Raw genomic sequence first — 18975 nt, 5'->3', positions numbered from 1 at the left:
AAAGACATTGATCAAACACTTTTTATTTATAAGATTGTCCACATTTATCGATTTTAATGTAAATGGGTTTTCCATTACCTTAATTCCCTTAAGGAATGGAAGATTTTTGATAAAATTTTTCGAAGTTCCTGTATCGATTAGCAATTTGAGCTATGACGAATGGTAGGAGCGATTCTAGTTTAAATGATTAATTTCGGTTTCTAAATAATCAATGGAAGCGCGTGTTGTACTTGAATAGTCGCGATGGCACACATCAACAAGCGAATAAGGACTATAACGGTCCTCACAGGTATCAGATCCGTCAAAATCGGAACTTACTTCTTCTGGCATATAATTTACCTTCTGAGCCTTTGAATACGGTGTTTGAAAAGAACCAGACTGACCACGAGAGCGTTTAAATACTTGGTGAGGTTGAGTGTGTTGTTGCTGTGGCAACATAACGTTAGGTCGAGATTGGTCGTTGTTTGGTTTATGAAATGAGGCATTATTTTGATGCGCTGTGCGATTGTATGTGTACCGAGGTACTGCTGGCTTGAACATATTTGGTCTTACTAAATTACCCATAGCAAATGTTTGCGCAAAATCGTATCGCTTATGATTAGTCTTAAGCTCCTGCGCAGCAGCTAATGCAGAAGGTAAGTCCTTTGGACCTGAGGAAAACAAAATATCGCAAAGAGGGCGACGAAGGCCCGAAATAAAAATGCGTAATGCATTCTCCCTTGCGCGCTCGTTAAGAGCCGTAATGACCTTGGCGTTCCCGCTGTGTGTCATTATTTGCTTATTTATGACAAGTGTTAAATACATATCTACCGTATCGTAGTATTCTGAAATAGATAAATTCCCTTGCCTTAAAATACTCAATTCATTTTCCAAGGCATGTATTGGCCTAACAATTATTGCCTTGAAATTTAAAACAGTGTTAAAGGACGATAAAATCGTGTTAGCTGACCCAGTAATTTTATTTCTAAAAATACCCATTGCCACATAGTACCGTTCCGAACCTTCGGAATTTTCCCCGTTAAATTCAGGCAAAGATTTTATTAAATCAAGACTAAAATTTCCCGAGTCTATTGTTGGGTTAATCAAAACTGGTAAGTAGGAGTACAAATTTTTTACGCTCAATACTTAGCTTTGTTACCGGAGTACCAGATCATTATGATCTTATTGAAATTAAAGAAAAAATAAATGACATAGTAGAAAACAATGATAAACAAAGATTGATTAATACTCACTTTGAGAAACTGTTGGAAGCCTTCGATTGCAAAACTTTTAACCAACATACAATGTTAGAAGAAATTCATAAAGAATTAGAGGACTTAACGTTAACTATAAACTTTGCAAAGAATAAAAATTTCTACTCTGCATCAATAAATTTAGAGGATATCGAAAAAATAATTAAAACCGAAGGATCAGATATACCCGTAATAAATTTAATGGAATACTCAGGTATTCATGTATGTAGAATTGAAGATACCTTTATTGTTGTATAAATTAAAGATGACCTTGATCGTTTTAATGCAGATTTTATTCTAAGCTTTAATAAATTACTGTAGATTGTAAATTGTAGATGTAGCTCCACTTGCTATCTTAACTACCTTCCTTATCAAGTCCAAAACGTCCCCGTTGCGGTCATCCATCAAGCTTATGCGGGGGAATTCAAGAGATGTCGTGTGTTGCTTCAAGTACTTCATAATATTGTTAAAAAGATATTGTGATTGGTATTGTAAAGTATTGGTAATTGGAATGGCTTGGTTGATCATAATATTACATTTTAGATTACAGTATTACAGATTCAATTATTTAGCGCTCTATGAATAGTTGATAATATGGTTTAACATTTTGCTTGATAATTTAGATAAATTACACAGTTTTTCTTATAGTTATTACAGATTCCTTCTTGGAAATGTTAATGTAAAAATTCAAAATTGATATGTGTTGATTGTATTTATTATTTATTTGTAAGGATTTTTTGTGTGTGAATGTGTGAGTTAACGGAAAGCATCATCTGAGATTACTTTTATGGATTTTTTTTCCATCTATTAGAACCGTGGTACCTAAATATCTTTCCACTACCTTTTCGACATAAATTCTATCAAATTTATTTCCAAGCCGTTTACTTCTTTTTAAGAATACCTTCTCTCCCGATTCGTATGTTTTCATCGCTTTATTTTCGTTTCGTTTGTTTAAGGTTTTCTCTTGCACTTTAAACAATCTTTCGCGTATTACTTTCAATTCTTCATTTGAACAATTTTGAAAAACATCAATTGGCTTGACATTGGTTGTGGAGTGAATGCTGTTGTTATATTTATATGTTGCTAATAGTATTAGATCTGTAGTCTCGCACAACTGTGTTGCTGTTTGATGCAGCGGGCTATTTCCATTAAAGTTGAAAGGAATCTTTCAATTTGCCCATTACTTTCACTATGTAACGTCGGAATGAAAAATTGTTCAATTGAAAAATTGTCCCTGAGGAAACTTTTAATTATCATGGAATGAAAAGCTTTCTCATTATCTGAAATAATTGTTTTCGTGTTTTTAAATATCAATAATATTTCGAGCAGTGCTTCTTTAATATCTACCATGGATAGTGAAGAAATAGGTTTAACAACCGCGTATTTGGAAAATTTGTCGATACATGATAGGAAGTGTTGCTTATCAGTAAAAAAATTGTCGACGTGTAAGATCTCGCTTGGCATGAAGGGGATAGGAGTTTTGCCGATTTCGAGGTTGGACGGTTTACGCTGATATTTATTTTCTAAACAAATTTTGCAATTCGAAATTATGGATTTCAACAAATTTTTTCATATCGGGGAAAAAATAATCGTGTATTATTTGTTTGAAATTTTCTTGTAAGCAGCAATGTGCTCGGTTATGCTCTGTAACGAGGGTTTCAAGTTGATCGGTTTTGTTGAATAAGTCAATAACAAATGTTTCGGTATGTCGAAATTTTATACCAGGAAAAGTATGTAGACACGAGAATCTTTTGTAATTCCCCTAGGATTGTCAGATTACAGTGAATTGCACTAGTGGTATTGGGATTAATTACATTTTTTAAACATTGTATTAAATTTTCAGGCTTATCATAACAGATTGTATGACGAACGAATTTTTGGAATACAATTTTTGTACTTTTGTGTAAAGATGGACCCTTTGTTAATATTATTTGATTTTTAAATCGATTTACGGGATACTCTATTGTTTGAATGAAGTTGGTAAAAGACTCTTCGGAATGCGCTGTATCCATTGATTTGCTTAAGTTATTAATAAACTGCCTTCACAGAACATCAGCTACCTTATTCTCCTTCCCTGGTTTATAATGAAATGTGGGCGCAAATTCTTCAATGAAAGCACTCCATCTCTTCATTTTTGCATTGGAATTTTTTTCTGAAATGGAGAATGTAAGGGGCTGGTGATCTGTAAAAATGTGAATATTTTTAACACCATATAGGTAATGCCGAAGAGTCTTAAGCGCCCACACTATGGCAAGCAATTCGCGCTCATTTGTTGCGTAATTTCGCTCGGTTTTAGAGAGCGTGTGTGAAATCATCGTGATAGGCCTTTTATTTTGAGATAATACAGCATTTGATGAAGCATCAGTTGTCAACTCAAAGGGCCTATTAAAATCTGGGTACAGTAAAAGAACGTCTTCGGATGCCAGGATAGTTTTAATTTTTTTGAAAGCATGCTTTGCATCCGAATCAAGTATTATCTGAACGTGTTTTGATTTACTAGCTGCGACGTGTCCATTTTCACCTTGCAAATACTTAGTTAGTGGCTTAACTATAGAAGTGTAGTCCCTAACAAATCTACGATAACACCCTGCAAGGCCTAGAAAAGACCGTAAAGAGCGTAAGGTTTATGGAATTTTATAGTTAATGATATCCTGAATTTTGTTAGGGCATGTTTTAATACCACTTTGCGAAACTAAAAATCCCAAAAACTCCACCTCTGTCTGAAAGAATTTGGATTTTTCTGGTGAAACTCGCATACCTGCTGCCTCTAATTTCATTAAAATGTGATTTATATGATTCAAATGCGATTCTTCATCGCGCGAAAAGATGATGATCAATGTAAACGTGGCGAGTTTTACCGAACTCATCGCGAAGAATATCATCGATAGCGCGCTGAAAAATGCTTGGCGCATTTTTTAAGCCAAACGGCAAGCGACAAAACTCATATTTGCCGTTGTTGATATTAAATGCTGTTTTTGGTCTATCTTCATCTCGCAAATTAATTTGGTGAAACCCCGGTTTTATATCTAGAGTGGAAAATATAATGACTTGCCTAGATTTGCCAGAATGACAGATATGTCAGGAATGGGGTACCGATCGGGGAGAGTTTCTTTGTTAATTTTCCTAAAATCTATGACCATGCGTAGCTTTTGCTTTCCGTTTTCGTCCAGACCCTTTTAGTCACGACATGCATCGGTGAGTTATAAGGAGAACACGACTGACGAATTATGCCATCCTTCAGAAAGGATTCGATTTCTGCGTTGACAAACTCCGCTGCTGAAATTGGATAAGGGTAACTTTTCGAAAATATTGGGTCATCGGAGATGGTACGAATTGTTACCTCTACGTTCGTATTATATGGTAGGGCTCTATCTGGGTGTGCAAATGCACTTGAATTTTTATCAATCATATCACGAAACTTCGCTTTAATAGTGGATGGGACAGAGTCCGCTTCTATTGTGATAGAATTGATTTAATTACAACGGAGATATTGAAGTTTGGTTAAACCACTGTGATGACGTAAATACCTTGCTTCGATATCAATTTTAGCATTAATCTCTTTAAGGAAATCATAGCCGATTATACCATCGAACGTGGTTATATTTGTAAGCAAATAAAACGTCGACGTATGATTAAAGACATTGATCAAACACTTTTTATTTATAAGATTGTCCACATTTATCGATTTTAATGTAAATGGGTTTTCCATTACCTTAATTCCCTTAAGGAATGGAAGATTTTTGATAAAATTTTTCGAAGTTCCTGTATCGATTAGCAATTTGAGCTATGACGAATGGTAGGAGCGATTCTAGTTTAAATGATTAATTTCGGAATAGTCGCGATGGCACACATCAACAAGCGAATAAGGACTATAACGGTCCTCACAGGTATCAGATCCATCAAAATCGGAACTTACTTCTTCTGGCATATAATTTACCTTCTGAGCCTTTGAATACGGTGTTTGAAAAGAACCAGACTGACCACGAGAGCGTTTAAATACTTGGTGAGGTTGAGTGTGTTGTTGCTGTGGCAACATAACGTTAGGTCGAGATCGGTCGTTGTTTGGTTTATGAAATGAGGCATTATTTTGATGCGCTGTGCGATTTCGATAAACGGAAGAACCGGGATCGACTTCCATTGCAGTTGGTCTATTATTCACATTTGGTGGGAGGTTCTTCCGATAGGGTTGAGAAAATGTGTACCGAGGTACTGCTGGCTTGAACATATTTGGTCTTACTAAATTACCCATAGCAAATGTTTGCGCAAAATCGTATCGCTTATGATTAGTCTTAAGCTCCTGCGCAGCAGCTAATGCAGAAGGTAAGTCCTTTGGACCTGAGGAAAACAAAATATCGCAAAGAGGGCGACGAAGGCCCGAAATAAAAATGCGTAATGCATTCTCCCTTGCGCGCTCGTTAAGAGCCGTAATGACCTTGGCGTTCCCGCTGTGTGTCATTATTTGCTTATTTATGACAAATGTTAAATACATATCTACCGTATCGTAGTATTCTGAAATAGATAAATTCCCTTGCCTTAAAATACTCAATTCATTTTCCAAGGCATGTATTGGCCTAACAATTATTGCCTTGAAATTTAAAACAGTGTTAAAGGACGATAAAATCGTGTTAGCTGACCCAGTAATTTTATTTCTAAAAATACCCATTGCCACATAGTACCGTTCCGAACCTTCGGAATTTTCCCCGTTAAATTCAGGCAAAGATTTTATTAAATCAAGACTAAAATTTCCCGAGTCTATTGTTGGGTTAATCAAAACAGGTAAGTAGGAGTACAAATTTTTTACGCTCAATACTTAGCTTTGTTACCGGAGTACCAGATCATTATGATCTTATTGAAATTAAAGAAAAAATAAATGACATAGTAGAAAACAATGATAAACAAAGATTGATTAATACTCACTTTGAGAAACTGTTGGAAGCCTTCGATTGCAAAACTTTTAACCAACATACAATGTTAGAAGAAATTCATAAAGAATTAGAGGACTTAACGTTAACTATAAACTTTGCAAAGAATAAAAATTTCTACTCTGCATCAATAAATTTAGAGGATATCGAAAAAATAATTAAAACCGAAGGATCAGATATACCCGTAATAAATTTAATGGAATACTCAGGTATTCATGTATGTAGAATTGAAGATACCTTTATTGTTGTATAAATTAAAGATGACCTTGATCGTTTTAATGCAGATTTTATTCTAAGCTTTAATAAATTACTGTAGATTGTAAATTGTAGATGTAGCTCCACTTGCTGTCTTAACTACCTTCCTTATCAAGTCCAAAACGTCCCCGTTGCGGTCATCCATCAAGCTTATGCGGGGGAATTCAAGAGATGTCGTGTGTTGCTTCAAGTACTTCATAATATTGTTAAAAAGATATTGTGATTGGTATTGTAAAGTATTGGTAATTGGAATGGCTTGGTTGATCATAATATTACATTTTAGATTACAGTATTACAGATTCAATTATTTAGCGCTCTATGAATAGTTGATAATATGGTTTAACATTTTGCTTGATAATTTAGATAAATTACACAGTTTTTCTTATAGTTATTACAGATTCCTTCTTGGAAATGTTAATGTAAAAATTCAAAATTGATATGTGTTGATTGTATTTATTATTTATTTGTAAGGATTTTTTGTGTGTGAATGTGTGAGTTAACGGAAAGCATCATCTGAGATTACTTTTATGGATTTTTTTCCATCTATTAGAACCGTGGTACCTAAATATCTTTCCACTACCTTTTCGACATAAATTCTATCAAATTTATTTCCAAGCCGTTTATTTCTTTTTAAGAATACCTTCTCTCCCGATTCGTATGTTTTCATCGCTTTATTTTCGTTTCGTTTGTTTAAGGTTTTCTCTTGCACTTTAAACAATCTTTCGCGTATTACTTTCAATTCTTCATTTGAACAATTTTGAAAAACATCAATTGGCTTGACATTGGTTGTGGAGTGAATGCTGTTGTTATATTTATATGTTGCTAATAGTATTAGATCTGTAGTCTCGCACAACTGTGTTGCTGTTTGATGCAGCGGGCTATTTCCATTAAAGTTGAAAGGAATCTTTCAATTTGCCCATTACTTTCACTATGTAACGTCGGAATGAAAAATTGTTCAATTGAAAAATTGTCCCTGAGGAAACTTTTAATTATCATGGAATGAAAAGCTTTCTCATTATCTGAAATAATTGTTTTCGTGTTTTTAAATATCAATAATATTTCGAGCAGTGCTTCTTTAATATCTACCATGGATAGTGAAGAAATAGGTTTAACAACCGCGTATTTGGAAAATTTGTCGATACATGATAGGAAGTGTTGCTTATCAGTAAAAAAATTGTCGACGTGTAAGATCTCGCTTGGCATGAAGGGGATAGGAGTTTTGCCGATTTCGAGGTTGGACGGTTTACGCTGATATTTATTTTCTAAACAAATTTTGCAATTCGAAATTATGGATTTCAACAAATTTTTTCATATCGGGGAAAAAATAATCGTGTATTACTTGTTTGAAATTTTCTTGTAAGCAGCAATGTGCTCGGTTATGCTCTGTAACGAGGGTTTCAAGTTGATCGGTTTTGTTGAATAAGTCAATAACAAATGTTTCGGTATGTCGAAATTTTATACCAGGAAAAGTATGTAGACACGAGAATCTTTTGTAATTCCCCTAGGATTGTCAGATTACAGTGAATTGCACTAGTGGTATTGGGATTAATTACATTTTTTAAACATTGTATTAAATTTTCAGGCTTATCATAACAGATTGTATGACGAACGAATTTTTGGAATACAATTTTTGTACTTTTGTGTAAAGATGGACCCTTTGTTAATATTATTTGATTTTTAAATCGATTTACGGGATACTCTATTGTTTGAATGAAGTTGGTAAAAGACTCTTCGGAATGCGCTGTATCCATTGATTTGCTTAAGTTATTAATAAACTGCCTTCACAGAACATCAGCTACCTTATTCTCCTTCCCTGGTTTATAATGAAATGTGGGCGCAAATTCTTCAATGAAAGCACTCCATCTCTTCATTTTTGCATTGGAATTTTTTTCTGAAATGGAGAATGTAAGGGGCTGGTGATCTGTAAAAATGTGAATATTTTTAACACCATATAGGTAATGCCGAAGAGTCTTAAGCGCCCACACTATGGCAAGCAATTCGCGCTCATTTGTTGCGTAATTTCGCTCGGTTTTAGAGAGCGTGTGTGAAATCATCGTGATAGGCCTTTTATTTTGAGATAATACAGCATTTGATGAAGCATCAGTTGTCAACTCAAAGGGCCTATTAAAATCTGGGTACAGTAAAAGAACGTCTTCGGATGCCAGGATAGTTTTAATTTTTTTGAAAGCATGCTTTGCATCCGAATCAAGTATTATCTGAACGTGTTTTGATTTACTAGCTGCGACGTGTCCATTTTCACCTTGCAAATACTTAGTTAGTGGCTTAACTATAGAAGTGTAGTCCCTAACAAATCTACGATAACACCCTGCAAGGCCTAGAAAAGACCGTAAAGAGCGTAAGGTTTATGGAATTTTATAGTTAATGATATCCTGAATTTTGTTAGGGCATGTTTTAATACCACTTTGCGAAACTAAAAATCCCAAAAACTCCACCTCTGTCTGAAAGAATTTGGATTTTTCTGGTGAAACTCGCATACCTGCTGCCTCTAATTTCATTAAAATGTGATTTATATGATTCAAATGCGATTCTTCATCGCGCGAAAAGATGATGATCAATGTAAACGTGGCGAGTTTTACCGATCTCATCGCGAAGAATATCATCGATAGCGCGCTGAAAAATGCTTGGCGCATTTTTTAAGCCAAACGGCAAGCGACAAAACTCATATTTGCCGTTGTTGATATTAAATGCTGTTTTTGGTCTATCTTCATCTCGCAAATTAATTTGGTGAAACCCCGGTTTTATATCTAGAGTGGAAAATATAATGACTTGCCTAGATTTGCCAGAATGACAGATATGTCAGGAATGGGGTACCGATCGGGGAGAGTTTCTTTGTTAATTTTCCTAAAATCTATGACCATGCGTAGCTTTTGCTTTCCGTTTTCGTCCAGACCCTTTTAGTCACGACATGCATCGGTGAGTTATAAGGAGAACACGACTGACGAATTATGCCATCCTTCAGAAAGGATTCGATTTCTGCGTTGACAAACTCCGCTGCTGAAATTGGATAAGGGTAACTTTTCGAAAATATTGGGTCATCGGTGATGGTACGAATTGTTACCTCTACGTTCGTATTATATGGTAGGGCTCTATCTGGGTGTGCAAATGCACTTGAATTTTTATCAATCATATCACGAAACTACGCTTTAATAGTGGATGGGACAGAGTCCGCTTCTATTGTGATAGAATTGATTTAATTACAACGGAGATATTGAAGTTTGGTTAAACCACTATGATGACGTAAATACCTTGCTTCGATATCAATTTTAGCATTAATCTCTTTAAGGAAATCATAGCCGATTATACCATCGAACGTGGTTATATTTGTAAGCAAATAAAACGTCGACGTATGATTAAAGACATTGATCAAACACTTTTTATTTATAAGATTGTCCACATTTATCGATTTTAATGTAAATGGGTTTTCCATTACCTTAATTCCCTTAAGGAATGGAAGATTTTTGATAAAATTTTTCGAAGTTCCTGTATCGATTAGCAATTTGAGCTATGACGAATGGTAGGAGCGATTCTAGTTTAAATGATTAATTTCGGTTTCTAAATAATCAATGGAAGCGCGTGTTGTACTTGAATAGTCGCGATGGCACACATCAACAAGCGAATAAGGACTATAACGGTCCTCACAGGTATCAGATCCGTCAAAATCGGAACTTACTTCTTCTGGCATATAATTTACCTTCTGAGCCTTTGAATACGGTGTTTGAAAAGAACCAGACTGACCACGAGAGCGTTTAAATACTTGGTGAGGTTGAGTGTGTTGTTGCTGTGGCAACATAACGTTAGGTCGAGATCGGTCGTTGTTTGGTTTATGAAATGAGGCATTATTTTGATGCGCTGTGCGATTTCGATAAACGGAAGAACCGGGATCGACTACCATTGCAGTTGGTCTATTATTCACATTTGGTGGGAGGTTCTTCCGATAGGGTTGAGAAAATGTGTACCGAGGTACTGCTGGCTTGAACATATTTGGTCTTACTAAATTACCCATAGCAAATGTTTGCGCAAAATCGTATCGCTTATGATTAGTCTTAAGCTCCTGCGCAGCAGCTAATGCAGAAGGTAAGTCCTTTGGACCTGAGGAAAACAAAATATCGCAAAGAGGGCGACGAAGGCCCGAAATAAAAATGCGTAATGCATTCTCCCTTGCGCGCTCGTTAAGAGCCGTAATGACCTTGGCGTTCCCGCTGTGTGTCATTATTTGCTTATTTATGACAAGTGTTAAGTACATATCTACCGTATCGTAGTATTCTGAAATAGATAAATTCCCTTGCCTTAAAATACTCAATTCATTTTCCAAGGCATGTATTGGCCTAACAATTATTGCCTTGAAATTTAAAACAGTGTTAAAGGACGATAAAGTCGTGTTAGCTGACCCAGTAATTTTATTTCTAAAAATACCCATTGCCACATAGTACCGTTCCGAACCTTCGGGGTAATAATTAATTGCAAAATTTGCCGCGGAGCGCCAAGCTGGGTAGGAGGAATTTTCCCCGTTAAATTCAGGCAAAGATTTTATTAAATCAAGACTGAAATTTCCCGAGTCTATTGTTGGGTTAATCAAAACTGGTAAGTAAGCCTCGACACTCGGTGGCTCAAGCCGCCTCATAGCTGAAGTAAGGTTATTAATTTGTGCCGTGAGTTCCAACCTAGTTTCTTGATTAGCTGATCTTATTGCCTGTAGCACTTGATCCATAGTAACCTCCATTTTGTATTTTATGTAAACCTTTTAATTGCACGTTTTTTAACTAGGTTAACTTTCACCCTCACTGCCAATGCCGTTTACATGGAAATTCTTAAAATACTGTATTTCTAGGAAAAGCCAAACTTACACTAATTTTTATGATAAATTTTTTTAATTGTATGTGAGTTTAAGAAACAATTTTATTTAAAACTTTCACCATGATAAATACAATTTAGTTTCAATTAGTATATCTAATTTCGCTATGAAAAGGGTATTTTCGTGTTCACAATTTGGGAATGATTTTAAATAATAAATTCTGATCATCAACATTTTTTTTAATTTATTTTAACTCATAAAATGAAATCAAAAGCCTAAGTTCACACAGTTCAATATAAACCTTTAATATTCAACACTTTATCACTTTTGCTTTTTTACTTACAAATTTGCTGTAACTTAAATCTTCCTCGATGTCACGGGTGTTAGTATCTTAGGATATAAATATATGGAGGATATTCCATCGATGTCACGGATTTTTTGAAGTCCTGTCCACTTGCGCCTTTATATGGCAGTTCTGCTTGCCGAGTTCTTCTGACTGAAATTAAAGTTGATTGCTAAGTGACAGGCCCCACGTTGGGTGCCAGTTAAAGATGACCTTGGTCGTTTTAATGCAAATTTTATTCTAAGATTTAATAAATTACTCCACGATCAACCAACCCAATGTTTTACCAGATGCACCGATTGCCGCATTGCGGCTTGAGTGTTGTTCGCAAGGCTATGCTTAGTGCTGTATTACGGTTTGAGTCTTTACCGATTGTCGCATTGCGTCTTGAGCGTAATTAGTGTGCTCTTAATCCACTATCCGCCAGTGGAGCGCAATGTATTGGTACTTCATTGGAGCATGACATCGTTGTTGCTATGCTCGAGTGTGATATGGAGCAGCGCACACCCGAGAAGCTGTGCTTGTTGTTGTTGTTGTGATAACGCATGCGCTGAGTGATAATGATGCTTATTATTGAGTAAAAGATCAAGCCGCTCACTGCATCCAAAGAAATTGTAGATGTATCTACACTTGCTATCTTAACTTATATAAACAACCAATAATCAAAGAAAAATGTGAAACTTACGGAATTACCTCAATATCATATGAACACGGAAAGATAGAATTAGACTCAAAAATTGCCAAATGTTCTAGTGGAATGAAACGAGTTAATAAATGTAAAAATATTTTGTCGAAATACATATGCAAAGAAGAAAAACCAGATAATTGTACAATACCTATCTTACTAAATTTGCAATCACAATGTAATGTTATAGAAGAAAATAATGAGGAAATAAATTAGCGAGGGAAATATATTAATAAATGGAAAAAAGAATGTTAACAACAAAACATATGAAGGAACATATTTAGTTCAATTTGATAAAACAATTGAAATTAATAATAATGAATACCATAATCTAGATGAAGAAATAAAAAAGTATATTTTAGCGCACGGACAAGAAGATATAAAAATATTAGAAATTATGTCCACAAATACGAAATATGAATTCAGTAATATACAAAAATTACACAAATTGTTAATCCCATGTGAAGAGCATCCTATACGAAATATTTGTATAACTATTATTGTAATAATCACACTATGTATTCTATTATATGTTAGCTTTAAATTGTATTATGCACCAATAAAATGTAAAACACTAAGATTGCAAGTGAGACAGCAAAAGCAATACGAACAGATCCTGAAGAAACAAGGAATGGAGTATGTAATAAAAAAAGATGCTATAACCAGTGTATAAAAAGATCAGGTGGTCTTTTCATCAAAGGAGGGGGAGTTAACACCTAACCATACATACATGACCAACAACAACAAGCCAATACCACATCACGTATGTGCAACGTGATCAGCACACAAACACATGGAGAGACATCATCAGACAGGAATGTACAGCCGCCACGTGACCAACAACAACACACCAATACCACATCACGCATATACAACGTGATCAACACACAGATCATCATACAAGAATGTACAGCCACCACGTGACCAACAACAACAAGCATGCCATTATCCAAGATGCCACGCCAAAGGAATTAACCAATCAGAAGCCGACACGAGTTGACTGCACTGCTATAAAAGAGTGACGTGCATTCAACTCTTGTTCTCAGTTTAAATATAATCGTAGGCATAGCCAGTGGTATATTATTGTTCATGGTGTAAACTTATATACATATATTTGAATAAAGAAACCTTGGAGGAGTTCAAGGGAAATATATTTTTATAGAATAACTAAAGATTATTCTTAATTCCCGCAAGCGTCTTTTCGCAACGATGGCGATTTACAATATTTGTCAATTCTAAAATATTTTTCCGTGGCTCGCAAAAATCAGCCTCGATATGTATGCAAGCTCATACAAAAATATACATACATATATACGCTAGCTTGTTGGTGAAGCTGTTCGAGCAGCAAGGGAAGCGGTAACAATCGGCGATCGTTTGGTAGTTTCTTTCGGCACAGCTCGGATTTTCTACCAACAACACAACGTTGTACCGCTTTGTCGTCGCGTCAGTGCTTCGACAGATTGAAGCGCTGAACATAATGCTCGCGACAGACCGCAAACGACATCTGTCAAATATTAAAATACACATGGACACTGTTATTTTGACAGCTGCACGACTACACGACTGCAGGCCGACAGTTATCGTTCGGCGCTAATTTCAATATATTGTTATATTTGCCAACGACAGTAGAGTTGACAGTCGAATGGAAGATAGAGAGATGAGGTAGAGTGGTGATGCCACTAATATTTAAAATGTAAAAATATTCACAGCTCTAACAAACTTGACTTTATTTTACAAATAAATCATAAAATAGCTCTATTATACCATTTGTTATAACAATTGATAATTTAAAACAAATAAATTTACCTATTTACTTATTTTTTGCATAAAAGATTTCACTTTGAACAAAATATTAAAATTTCATTGAAGTGCAAGCTATTAGTATGGCCACCTTTGAAATTGTGTACATGCAAAATGGAGAGCTGTGTTGTCTTGTGTACATGCCGACCATTGTTTTGTTGCTGCCTTCTCACATAAGTTCATGTAGTAGGATTCACAACGCCATTTTCAGTTCACTGTCGTGCTGCCATGTCGTGTCGTGAGCATTGTGTTCAGCATATGACTCTTTGACACTTGTTATTATGAGTGTAAGTAAATATGTATGTTCCTCACATTTGCTTTCGTAAACATACAGACAAATGTGCCAAAGAAATAATATATGTATGTATATGCCGATAATATATAATAGTATGTACTTATATTTCTGTCTCATTCTTTCCTGGCTTCATCCTACACATTTTCGTATTTGTGTCTCTTACCTGTCAATTTTCCGTTGCATCCGGTTTGAAATCACAACGATTCTAAAGAAGTTTCACTTCAAAATAAATTCGGGGAAGTTGAAAAAAAAGTAACAGCTGTTCAAAAATGAGTGAAAATAATGAATAAATTCGCTATATTTTGAAATTTTTTGTATAAAAAAGGGAAGAATGCCACGCAAGCCACCAAATGAAATTTGTGAGGTTTATAGAGACGATGCTGTCTCAGTTCGGGTCGCTCGCTTCCGTTCTGGAAATTCCGATTTACAGTTATGAAAGTTTGATGGAATAATATCTATAGGAGAAAAAATGGCAAAAAATGGTCGACATACATACATACATGCTACATATTTGTTTATTTAGTTATTAGTGTACATAAATATAAAAATTACAAATACGGAAAGACTTTTACGACTACCTAATATTTTGATATGCATGTGTATGTATGCGTTTTCTTAGATAGGTCATGTATATGACACCAACCGAGCAAACATAGAATTTTATTTTTTCGTCGCAATTTGAAAATCTGTTACTGGCAATTTTGCCCAATCAGGGAGTTGTGTGGATATTTAATGTACATACATAGATATGTTTGAAGATCAGAATAAAAAATTGCTCGCACAGTATATGTATGTATATTAGGGTGTGCCATTCTGAGACAATTTTTCGAATGTCAAGAACCGATTCTTAATCGACTTCGACTACTGGAGATCGATTCCGAAAAATCGGTTATTTTACGAGAAAACTCGATTTTCGAGTAGAATCGGAATCGAGTTTACCATCCCTACTAGCAGCTATCGGGGCATATATAAAATCTCCGCACAATAACCACCACAAAAAAAAAATGATTTTTTTCCATGTAATTTATATGGAAAACAGAAAATTTGAAATAGGCACCTCTTAATATTAATATTAAGAGCTCATATTTTGAGTGACTTTTTTTTACACATTTTCGAAAGTTTTGAGCCTGTTTTTCAGTTGAAAAAAGGTTGGCTCAGAATGACACACCCTAATGTATATACTATATTATTTCGTTGACACATATCGCTCATTTGCTGCAAGACCGGCATAAATCAAAAAACGTGATTTTTGAGTTAATGCTGCAAAATTGTTCGTTATATCATACTTCATGTTGAGTAAAAATTCATATGAATACCTCTTATATGCTCCGCTTGAGAAGAGGTGTAAGGTTGGAGTCACCGTGTAAGGTTGTAGTCACCGACCCCCTCACAATATTACACTCCCACACCACACATTACATACACCACATCGTCATTCACCACCATATCTTAATTACACACCACATCGTCATTGCATTCCACATCACACGCTCACAACTACTACACTACTTCACGATTTCAACATACCAAAAAAAAAGGAATAAAAGGGACGGACGGACCAGGCACCAGCCTCTTTCGCATGATCGCTACGAACGCGCAAGCATCAAAACAAAATAAAATATAAAATGTGAAAAAATGTGTTTGTAAAAAATATAAAGCAACGGTGTGGCAAAGTGAACAAAAAAGGCCGTTAGTGAAAAAAAAGAAAAAAAATTTTTTTTTTGTAAAGCAAAACCATAAAACCAAAAGCCGTTGGTGGCAAAACCAAGGTACCGGTAGTGCCAAAAACAAAAAATATATATATATACATATGTATATGTATGTATATGCGTATGCGTACATAAAATCTCGTACATTACCAAATTAAAAACAAAAAAAAAACACATAAAAAGCGGTGACAAAATCATTAAAGTGAACTGGCAATAAACTCGAAAGAAGAAGCATATACATATGTAAAATCTTACACATCGCAATAATTAAAGTGAACAAAAGTGCAAAAAGAAAAAACAAAAAAAAAATTGCTGAAAGGGTTGATAAAAAAATGGTCAGAACTAAAAACGTTCAACACGACCTAAATCGAAGCTTCGTTAGACCCCAAGCGAGTAACAACAACAACTTAAATCGTAGTTTTTTTAAAACACATGCGTTCACATCCGAACAAAATAAACAAACGTCATGCGAACTGTGTAAAGGAGGGCACAGGCTGAAATCTTGCGAGAAATTTAAAAAACTAAATATCAACGAAAGAAACAATTTCGTAAGAACGAAAAAATTTTGTACCAACTGTTTGTCACATGCGCATGCGCTCAAAGATCGCGAAAGCAAGTTTAATTGCGTTTATTGTCATAAACGACACCATTCGATGCTTCATATAAATAACTTTTTCAGCTTACCCCCAAACAGCGCAAATATCAAAAGAGCAACAGGATTAGTTGCAACAACAAATTTTGAAAACTGCCAGGAAGAACCATGCCGCTCAAAGGCGTTAAAAACCCAATCGCTACATAGCGAAAATCAAAGTAGGGTACTACTACCCACAGCAGTCGTCTCCATCGAACATCGAGGAGAACTGTTTAAGCTCAGAGCCCTAATAGACCACGGATCACAACGATCTTTCATAGCGTCTAGGGCGCAAAATAGGCTAAATCTGCCATTAAGACAAGCCAACTTTGAAATTACGGGAATGGGCGGAAGAGTAGTTCAAAATTCTAATAAAATCTGTCCCATTACCCTATTTTCCCCTCAAGCGGATATAAGAATACAAGCAGAAGCTATAGTCTTACCGCAATTAACCAATATGTTACCAAGCTATCATATAAATAGCAAGCATTGGGAAAAGGTTTCACACCTTAAGTTAGCAGATCCCAACTGCAACACCCCCGCTCAAATAGACCTTCTATTAGGCAGCGATCTCATACCACAAATAATACTCGAAGGTATTGAGAAAATTTCAAACACACTTTTGGCACAAAAGACTATTTTCGGTTGGATCCTAAGTGGACTAGTTAAGGAACCAGTCACAACAATGACAACTCAAGTTGAGGAAATCTCGAACGAGTACCTCAATTCACAATTGAGAAAATTTTGGGAGATAGAATAGAATAGAATATATTAGTATTTGCTTTATACAAATACATTTATGTTTTTCAGATATAATCCAGAAGCTGGATGCCATTGAGACACGTCTCACTGCAATTGAAAAGTCCCTAACAGACAAAGTAAGTAACGCAGTATTAGATTACCAAATTAAAACAGAAACTAATTTTTATATTTTAATTTTCTAGATGTCAGAAAAGGCCGAGGTGCAGGCGCAAAGTAAGTTATTGCGCAAATGCCGGGTCATAGACGCACCATTCAATTAGCCGCATCACCGGTGACTTGGAGGACGAGCATTATGTGGAGCTCGCTTCGAAACTGCCCATGTCATCGGAGGAGCACGTGCGCTTCGTTGTTTTTTGGTAGGTTTTTTTAATGTTATATATTTGAATGCCTTAACTTATAACGTTTCATTTTAGATATATTTCCTGACAAGGATAAAAACACCATCTGTGGGGAGCTCCGGAGATTTGTGGTTTCATTTTAAGAGCAAAATTATTGTAAAATTAGTCTTAAGATTCACCTGAATAAAGGAAGAAGTAACAGCTTAAGCTTTTTAATTCAACCTTATTTCATTTCTGGCGCAGTCAATGGAACTTTGTCTTAAGACAAAGCGAACTCTAAGCTTAATTTAAAATTTATTTAGTGCATTTTCCATGCTGAAGTTGGAATACCTTTCATAAATAAAATAGTTTTTATAAAACACATACTGTATATATTTTTTCGGCAATTCCCAGTGTTACGAACTTTTTTAGAAACTAACAAACCGAATTATATACTCGAATTACAGAGTATAAAAATAAAAAAAATTGATTTTGATAGCAAAAAGTATGAAGCTATAATAGGTCAAAATTTTCTCATTCCTATTAGAGCTAAGATTGATGTAGAGAATAGATTTATTAATATACTAGCTGACCCCGCAGCCGTTGTCCTGCGTGAAATTATGTAGTTTGAAATGAAAAAAAAGTTAAATTTATCATTTCATTTTTTTTTCAATGTAACGCAGCTTTATAAACAACATTTTTCGGTTCTGTTCCGGTCTGCTACGGCCATGTGAAAAACATAGCATTTACAAAATTATGCTTCACACTATGCGACTATCTTTAGGTCCTGTTGACTGTCACCTCAAATTCAATTTTCACTGCAAACGGAATACGTTTGAACTGAAATGGCAAATCGTTAGAACTCAAAGGAATTCATAGGATCAAGCATTCTGTCCCTTTGTACTCGATAGGTGCGTCACAATCAGTCGGGTTCCATTACACAGTTTCGGCGCATGAAGACTGGGAAACATAATAACGACAGATCCTACTTTGAGACGCATATGATGCGGCGTCTTACCAAGCCTGTCCAAAGAATTTAGGAATACCATTGGATAATTCACGGCGTCGTCTTCATAGTCAAGACGATCGATCGATTTGTATGAGCGCAAGTCTTCCGGAACATGACTTTGAATCTTCCAGTTGAAGTCAACAACATCGGTATTTATGGCAGTTAACATTGTGCGTGCACTTAAGGAATCGTAGTTATGATA

General features: G+C 35.3%; 1 protein-coding gene across 2 annotated transcripts in view; it reads left to right on the top strand.

The window, feature by feature from the left end:
- Positions 1 to 18008, top strand: part of LOC125779479 (uncharacterized) — a 54894-nt gene extending 36886 nt beyond the window's left edge. Inside the window, exons 1-4 of one of the 2 annotated variants that reach the window (XR_007423278.1) lie at positions 15526 to 16114; positions 17496 to 17563; positions 17630 to 17803; positions 17861 to 18008. The gene's annotated coding sequence lies outside the window, so the exon portion shown is untranslated. Of the gene's footprint in view, positions 1 to 15525; positions 16115 to 17495; positions 17564 to 17629; positions 17804 to 17860 lie in introns of those variants that run through there. The other variant, XR_007423277.1, reaches the window with a different exon arrangement.
- Positions 18009 to 18975: the final 967 nt, after the last annotated feature.

Source organism: Bactrocera dorsalis, chromosome 6, assembly GCF_023373825.1.
Source record: "Bactrocera dorsalis isolate Fly_Bdor chromosome 6, ASM2337382v1, whole genome shotgun sequence".
Taxonomy (NCBI): domain Eukaryota; kingdom Metazoa; phylum Arthropoda; class Insecta; order Diptera; family Tephritidae; genus Bactrocera; species Bactrocera dorsalis.
Note: the sequence above shows the minus strand (reverse complement) of the source record. Positions and strands in the feature narration are given on the sequence as shown.